The sequence below is a fragment of the Anabrus simplex genome, chromosome 1, assembly GCF_040414725.1.
Source record: "Anabrus simplex isolate iqAnaSimp1 chromosome 1, ASM4041472v1, whole genome shotgun sequence".
Classification (NCBI taxonomy): Eukaryota; Metazoa; Arthropoda; class Insecta; order Orthoptera; family Tettigoniidae; genus Anabrus; species Anabrus simplex.
In genome coordinates, this window is record NC_090265.1 from 172,720,799 (window position 1) to 172,729,574 (window position 8,776).

Consider the following 8,776-nt stretch of genomic DNA (forward strand, 5'->3'; position numbering starts at 1 on the left):
GGAATTCAACTCTTTTTCACCCCTGCCCCCAAGATTATTTACCCCCCCCCCAAAACGCTTTTTCTTTGTTTTTAAGGCGATGGAAATACCAATTTTCATGTCTGTAACATCTTTAGTTTTTATTAGATGTGAGTATCCTCATAAAATTAAATCAATTAATTTTTCAATTCTTTCACCCCCCCCCCCCGTCCACTTCATTGGATTTTCGAAGAATACGTGTTTCTTTAATTTTAAAGCAGATTCCAAATACCAATTTTCACGTCTGCAAAATCTTTCGTTTTTGAGATAATAGTATCATCATACAAATAATGCAAGTAATTTTTCAATTCCCCCCCCCCCAGGTGGATTTCCGAAAATATAAAATACGTATTTATTTATTTTTAAAGGGGATTCCAAATACCAAATTTCATGTCTGTAACATCTTCAGCTTTTGAGATATCAGTATCCTAAAATGAAAAGAATTCAACTCCATTTTCAGACACTTTTAACCCTCCACCATAGTGTTTTTTCAGAGAACAAAGAAATACATGATTCTTTATTTTTAATAGAGATTAAAAATACTATTTTTCACTTCGGTAACATGTTAAGTTTTTGAGATATACTGTAGAAATGCTCATTTTAAAATTTCACTCCCTTCTTAGTTCCCCTTAAGTGGAGTTTCCAAAAACAAATCACCTATGTTTCTCTACTTTTACAGGAGATTCCAAATACCAATTTTTACGTCTGCAACATTTTACGTTTATGAGATATACTGTAGATATAGTCTTTCTAAAAATTCACCCTAATTTGTCACTCCTGTTTAACCCCCATTAATTGGATTTTCCAAAAACAAAAACAAAAAACTGTTCCTTTATTTTCAAAGGAGATTTCAAATACCAATTTTCTGGTCTGTAATATCTTCTATTTCTCAGATATAAGTATCCTCATTTAAGGCATTCAACCACATTTCACCCCTCCTATTGGGATTTTCTGAAAACGAAAACATATGTTCCTTTATTTTTAAAGGGAATTCTAAATACCAACTTTTACATCTGTAAACTTTAAAAGTTTTGAGATATAGGCCTAGATACTCACATTTTAATAATTCCCCTCATTTTTACCTCCCCCCGGTCATTAATTGGATTTTCCAAAAAAAAAAAAAGTTGTGTTTCTTTATTTTTTAAAGGAGATCCCAAATGCCAATTTTCAGGTCTGTAATATCTTCAGTTTGTGATACGTAAGTAGCCTCACTAAAGGCATTCAACCACTTTTTCACCCTTTTTCACCATTCCTATAGGAATTTTCCCAAAACAAAGAAATACGTGTTTCCTTATTTTTAAACGAGATTCTAAATGCCAATTCTTACATCTGTAAACTTTAAAAGTTTTGAGATATAGGGCTAGATACACTCATTTTATAAATTCGCAGTCCTTTTCATCCCTCCCCCAAATTAATTGGATTATCCAAAAAAAATACATGTTTCTTTATTGTTAAAGGAGAGCCCAAATACCAATTTTCAGGTCTGTAATATCGTCAGTTCATGAGATATAAGTATCCTCATTAAAGGCATTGAACCCCTTTTTCACCCATTTTCAACCCTCCTATTGGGATTTTCGAAAAACAAAAATTACGCCTTTCTTTATTTTTAAAGGATATTCTAAATACCAATTTTTTCATCCGTAAACTTTTAGAGTTTTGAGATGTAGATACACTCATTTTAAAAATTCACCCACTTTTTACCCTCCCATTAATTGGATTTTCCGAAAACAGAAGTACGTGTTTCTTTATTTTCAAAGGAGATCCCAAATACCAATTTTCAGGTCTGTAATATCTTCAGTTTCTGAGATATACGTCTCCTCATTAACTGCATTAAAATTAGTTTTCACCCTTTTTCACCCCTCCTATTTAGAGTTTTCGAAAAAAATATGTTTCCTTACTTTTAAAAGAGATTCTACATACCAATGTTTACATCTGTAAACTTTTAAAGTTCTGAGATATAGATACACTAATTTTCAAATTTTACCCTCTTAGGGACGGAATATCCAAAAATCCTTCCTTAGCGAGCACCTACATTGTACTATAAATGTATCCTCAGAATTTCATTTCAATATGTCGTGTAGTTTTGGCTCGGCGATGATGAATTTGTCAGTCAGTCAGTCAGGACATGTTACTTTATATATATAGACTAGCAAGATACCCGTGCTTCGCTACGGTATTATACTGAAATTTGTAATTGAATGCTTATTGTTTTACATAAAATCCGCCGAAATTCGCGATGTGACTCGTTTTCTGAGAGAATCCGCCACAATTCGCGATCTGAGTCTTTTTCTAATAGATTACGGCAAGTTTCCTCCCATTTTTCAATCTTTCTTTCCAGCAATCGATGATTTCGTACTTCCCGGGCTAAGTCCAGGTATTCCACCCGGTCAGTTGGGTCCCTAAATCTTAGTCATCTTTTCCTATAAGCATTTTTAATATGGATCAAATCCTTCAGGAGATCCGGTGTGCTGTCGTCTTGGGTGCCTTGGCGATACTGAACCCGTGGCCGGACTGAACTCTTAGTCATTACCCGTCCAGGACCCGTTTCCAGCGCGGTCCGCACATTTGACGACGGTCCAGAACATTATTATTATTATTATTATTATTATTATTATTATTATTATTATTATTATTATTATTATTATTATTATTATTATATGTTCTGGACCCCACAGCAAGATGCAAGACCGCTACTTGGCGGTAAATTACATCTGCTGCCATTGTCATTGTTTCCAGTCTTTCGACAGAGTCAGGAATGGAATGAATAAAGCCCCATCTAGCGGCGACAATAGGAATTATGCCGGCTGCCGAAGTACTCCTCTGGGGCAATAATCGATGAATGACAAATGAAATGTAATATTGGCCAGTGTTGCTGGAATGAGTGATGACAGGGAAAACCGGAGTATCCGGAGAAAAACCTGTCCCGCATCCGTTTTGTCCAACACGAATGTCAAGTGGAGTAACCGGCATTTGAACCACGGAACCCAGCTGTGAGAGGCCGGCGCGCTGCCGCCTGAGCAACGGAGGCTTCTTATAAGTACATTATGAACAGTAAAATCAATTGGTCTCACCTCCTTTTACACCCCACCGCCGTTAAGTTTATTAACCCCCCCCCCCCTCCAAAAATTTTTTAACAATGCGTGTTTCTTTATGTTTAAAGGAGATTCCAAACACCAATGTTCATGTCTATTACCTTCAGTTTTGAGATATAAGTATAAAAATTATCACTTTTTTCACTTCCTTTCACACTCCTCCCACCCCCACCCCCACCCCCAAGTGAAATTTCCGGCAAAAAATACTTGTTTCTTTAATAGTAAAGGATCTTCTAAATACCAATTATCACAACTCTAACTTCTTCAGTTTTTGATTTATGTGTCCTCATGAAAGGAATTGAACTCTTTTTCACTCCCGCCCCCCAAGATGGTTCCCCCCAAAAACGCGTTTTTCTTTGTTTTTAAAGGAGATCCAAATACCAATTTTCACGTCTGTAACAACTTTAATTATTATTAGATGTATTCTCGTACAATTAAGTCAATTAATTTTTCAATTCTCTCACCCCCCCCCCCCCCCCATCGTTAGATTTTCCGAGAATACGTCTTTCTTTACTTTTGAAGTAGATTCCAAATATTCACGTCTGTAACATCTTCATTTTTAAGATATCAGTAGGTTAATTAAAAGAATTCAACACCATTTTCAATCACTTTTATCGCCCCCCTACACCCAAGTATTATTTCTGAAAATATGTGTTTCTTTATTTTTAAAGGAGATGCTAAATACCAATTTTTACACCTAAAAACTTTAAACGTTTTGAGATACAGATACACTCACTTTAAAAATTCACCCCCTTTTCACCCCCCCCCCATTAATTGGATTTTCCAATAACAAAAAGTACGTGTTCCTTTATTTTTAAAGGAGATCCCAAACACCAATTTTCAGGTCTGTAATATTTTCAGTTTCTGAGATATAAGTATCCTCATTAAAGGCATTCAACCCCTTTTTCACCCCTTTACACCCCTCTTATGTGGATTTTCCGAAAACAAAAAAATACGTGTTTCTTTATTTTTAATGAAGATTCTAAATACCAATTTTTACATCTATAAACTTTAAAAGTTTTGAGATATAGATGCACTCATTTTTAAAATTCACCTCCTTTTTAACCCCCCTTTAATTGGATTTTCCAAAAACAAAAAATACGTGTTCCTTTAATTTTAAAGGAGATGCCAAAGACAAATTTTCAGGTCTGTAATATCTTCAGTTTCTGAGATATAAGTATCCTTATTAAAGGCATTCAACCCCTTTTTCTTCCCTTTTCCCTTTTGCACCCCTCCTATTGGGATTTTCCGAAAACAAAAAATTCTTGTTTATTTGTTTTTAATGAAGATTCTAAATACCAATTTTTACATCTGTAAACTTTTAAAGTTTTGAGATATATATATATACACTCATTTTAAAATTTCACCCCCCTTTTCACCCCCTTAGCGACGGTACACCCAAAAATCCTCTCTTAGCGAACACCTACATCTTAATATGAATATATCTCCAAAATTTCATTTCTTTATGTCCAGTAGTTTTGGCTCGGCGATGATGAATCTGTCAGTCAGTGAGTCAGTCAGTCAGTCAGTCAGTCAGGATTTTGAGTCCCCATTTTCCATACTCACTTGTGTCAGGCTGCGTGCCTGAATGGTCAGCGTCTTGACCTTTAGTCTTCGTTTGACCTGGTTCGATTCCTAACTGAGTCAGTGGATTTTAATAGTCGACGAGTAATTATCTTGCTTGAGAGCTTAGTGAATGTGCTCTCTCAAACTTTCCTGCAAATTATCACCACACACAACACCTCGAAGACGCATTATCGAAGACGCGGCATGTGCCGCCCTCCCTCGCCGAAGGGTCTGTCTTAAAAGTACTGCATCAGTTTAATTGTAGCCTCAATGAAATAATATTCTCCTCCTGTCACTCTTCCCACAGACTGGCGAGGTCGCGACTGTAAACTGCGACGCACATATGAATTTGGCGCTGTTCTAAAACCGGATACCCTGCATTCGCTATTTCGTGTTTCTGTGGCAGTTGGTAGATTGGTGTGTTGTGTGTGTGTGAAAAGGTGTGTATTGAGACATAGCACAGGAGTTTACCAAATGCATCTCAAATTTCGGACCCGGCCGTAATCGAAACTGGGATCGTCGGAATCGTAGGCCATTACGCTGACCACTCAGCCAAAGGAACGGACAATCCTTTACTATTATTATTATTATTATTATTATTATTATTATTATTATTATTATTATATAAGCAGACACATAAATAAGAACATGAATTTCGCTGAGGAAGCAATACCGCATATCTGAAAATGTTCTGCGTATACATTTTCTTACGACTATTCACGCCTCCCAGCCACATACGGATGTGCAGTCCATTAGAACAATTTTTGTAGTGTTAATTTTCCTTAACTGCAATGTAAAGGAATATTAACCTTAAATACTGTACATTATACTGTAGGGGTCCGTAAATACGTCATGGAAACATACATTCCTACACTACGCCAAGGTTCATTTTCTTAACACAAGAGCGTAGGAAAAACACAACGAAAATTTTTCTGATGGATTGCATATGGATACTGTCAGATACGCGGTATTGAGTCTGCAGTTCAAAGCAAAGCTAAGCAAGGTCATCTCCGTATAGACTATGAAGGCACTTGGAGGGGTGGAAGGTGAAGGCTTGGTGCGGTAGAGTCGTTAGCTCTATGCCTTTGCCCCTCAGGAATTAACCTGGTACTCTTTTTTGATGTAGGCTGAGTGAACCTCAGGGCCAGGTGCTCTTCTGGAAGTGGAAATCTCGTTTCTTACATTTTTCGACTTTGGTATATGTTTGTGCCTTAAGTGTTCTACATCTTTATTTCTTACAATCAGTCCATATATAATATCAGTTATGAGGGAAATTTATTATTTTTGTCGATCATACTGCCCTAAATGTTGGCCATTTTGCATGTTTTAAAAAATAGCCATGAAAACCATGATACAGATGAGGAATCTACTCTCCATGTCTTGCATTGCCTAGGCAACAGAGTTTGTATTGTTTATCTACACATTCTGCCCTTATTTAGTCAACCATCTTCAGGCCGGGTAAACTACGTAGAGAACGAATATCTCCCGGTATAATGAGATCCCCTATAAAGTGCCAGCAGTATAGGTTAGGGCACTCTGTTGTTCTGGGAGCAAGAAATTGTCCCTAAAGGCGAAGAAATCAAGTTTTAGTCAACGGCATTAGGATGCAGATGGCAACGGGAAACTCCTGCTTTCAAGATCCTCAAGGATATCCCTATAAATTCACATAGTAATGGATCATGACAATGCAAAGATCACAGCTGACTACGAGGATCGCCAACCTTCATATCGAGACGGCGTCTTAAGAAGAAGAAGAAGAAGAAGAAGAAGAAGAAGAAGAAGAAGAAGAAGCAACTTACGTACTTCAAAAAATAACTGAGAGGCTAATTCACGTTACATTATGGTCAAATTTGAAAGTAATGTGACGTCTTTTAATCGCAATCTCATGTTTATGTTTGAATGTGTTATTTTGCACATATTTAGAATGATCGTGTGAGATAGATGGTCGTACCAGAGGTTTTCTGATATAACTGAGGCTGACAAGAGTGTATAGGAATTATTCGTGGAAGCTTACTTAATTGGATCCTTGAGGCTATAGCAAGTCATTATGTGTGAACAAATGAAATATCATACAGCATGGGACGCAAACTCGTCAGAATATTGATTCAGGTGTGGTGACAATAATCTTATATATATATTTGTTTTAAGTCGCACCGACACAGATAGGTCTTTTGGCGACGATGGGATAGGAAAAGCTTAGGGATGGGAAGTAAACGGCCGTGGCATTAATTAATGTACAACCCCAGCATCTGCCTGGTGTGAAAGTGTGAAACAACGGAAAACTATCTTCAGGGCTGCCGACAGAGGGTTTCGCACCTGACTCTAACAATGACTATGGATAATGGATCTACGTTATGAGATTAGAGATGCACATCTTGAAGTTGCAGTATGTAGGCTATATGAATCAGGATCTTCAAATGAAGTGATAAATGGCTGAAGGACGATAGACCTCCACTTTGGAAACCAGACGTACGGATGCTCCAGCATGAAACATTGTTGGAAGATGGATAGGCCGAGCCGATGAGGAATTCCTGAATATAAACTCAAATCGCAAGCGAAGAGGAAGGTTGTTGAGTGTGTGAGTGCTGACATGGGGATTTCAATAGAATTGTACCGGGCGACGATAGGTCGTTGGCACGGTAGAGGCAGGGATACGAGGCGCAATATGAGTGGCAGAACCAGACAGCAGGTGAGTTTGGTTTCAATTCTGATGGCTGCATCAGTGATGGCAGTGTTGTTGGTTATTGGAGGGGTCGAGATGAACCCTGGACCTGATCATGAGAATGTGGTTGGTTGGGAAGACATGGAGAAGATAAGGGAATTTAGTAAGGCCCAAACTGAACAAATGAGAGAGCTATTACGAGAGCAATCTAGCGATCTACGAGAAATGGTGAAAGAGGAGATAGGAAAAGTGACGGAAAGGGCGGTCCAAAAAATAAAGAAATATCAAGTTTGAGGGATAAAGTGAGGAGAATGGAGGAAGAGATAAAAGAGTTGAGATGGTAGGAGAAAAAAAGACAAGAGGAAACCCGAAAGAAAAATATTTTTATATATGGGCTACCAGAGAACACTAAAGAAGTATGGAGGTTAAGGAATGGGGTGAGTCTCATCATCTCCCAATTATTGTCAGAATAAAAGTTAGAGAGGGTAAGACACCAACAATATGATAAAATACAAAGAAAAGATAGCCACTAAATATAGGTGGAGAGAGGAGCTAAAAAACTAGTTTATGAATTATTATGATGGAGAAATAGGACAGATAGTGAAAGCTGGAATAGATTCAATGATCGAGAGTAACCAAACGAGTACAGCAGTTAAAATAATTGAAAATTCTGTAAAGATGGCAGGGGAGAAGATGAGGATAAAGGAGGGGCAGAATATAATAGGAAAAGGCTGGTACAATGACGAATGCAGGCATAAAAAGTATGAAGTGATGAAAGCACTGAAAGAGTTTCGGAAGCATGGGGGAGAAAACCATAGGATGGGATTCTGTAACTTGAGAAGAGAATATAGGGAATTACTGTATGCAACTAAGTCTGAATGGCAGGAGCAGAGAGTTGTCGAATTAAATAACAATGCAAAACAGAATGATAGTAGAAACGTTTGGAGTACAATTAAAGGGATTTGTGGAATACAGAAGCTGCCGCGGCAGACGGTAATAAGTCAGGCTATCTGGGTGAAGCACTATAAGAAACTATTAGAGGCTGAAGATAGGTGGAGACCGAGATAAAACGATACTGGTATATCGGTAGGGCTAGGGTGTACTGTGCCGGCATTAGATAAGGAAATATCGAAAGAAGAAATAAGGGAGGTACTAGGGAAAGCCAGGAAAGGCAAATCAGGAGCGATTTCAGGTATCACTAACGAATTTTGGAAGCAGCTGGCGCAAAATAAGGATATCCTAGAAAGTATGGCGAAACTATTTAACAAAATATTTGAAGGAGGTGAGTTCCCAAAATCTTGGCAAGAGGGAGTGATCTGCCCAATCTATAAGAAGAAGGGAGATAAAAATAACCCTAACAACTACAGGGGTATAACGTTGCTAGAAACATTAAGTAAAATATATACAGGGGTGTTAGCAAAAAGGATAATGAAGTGGG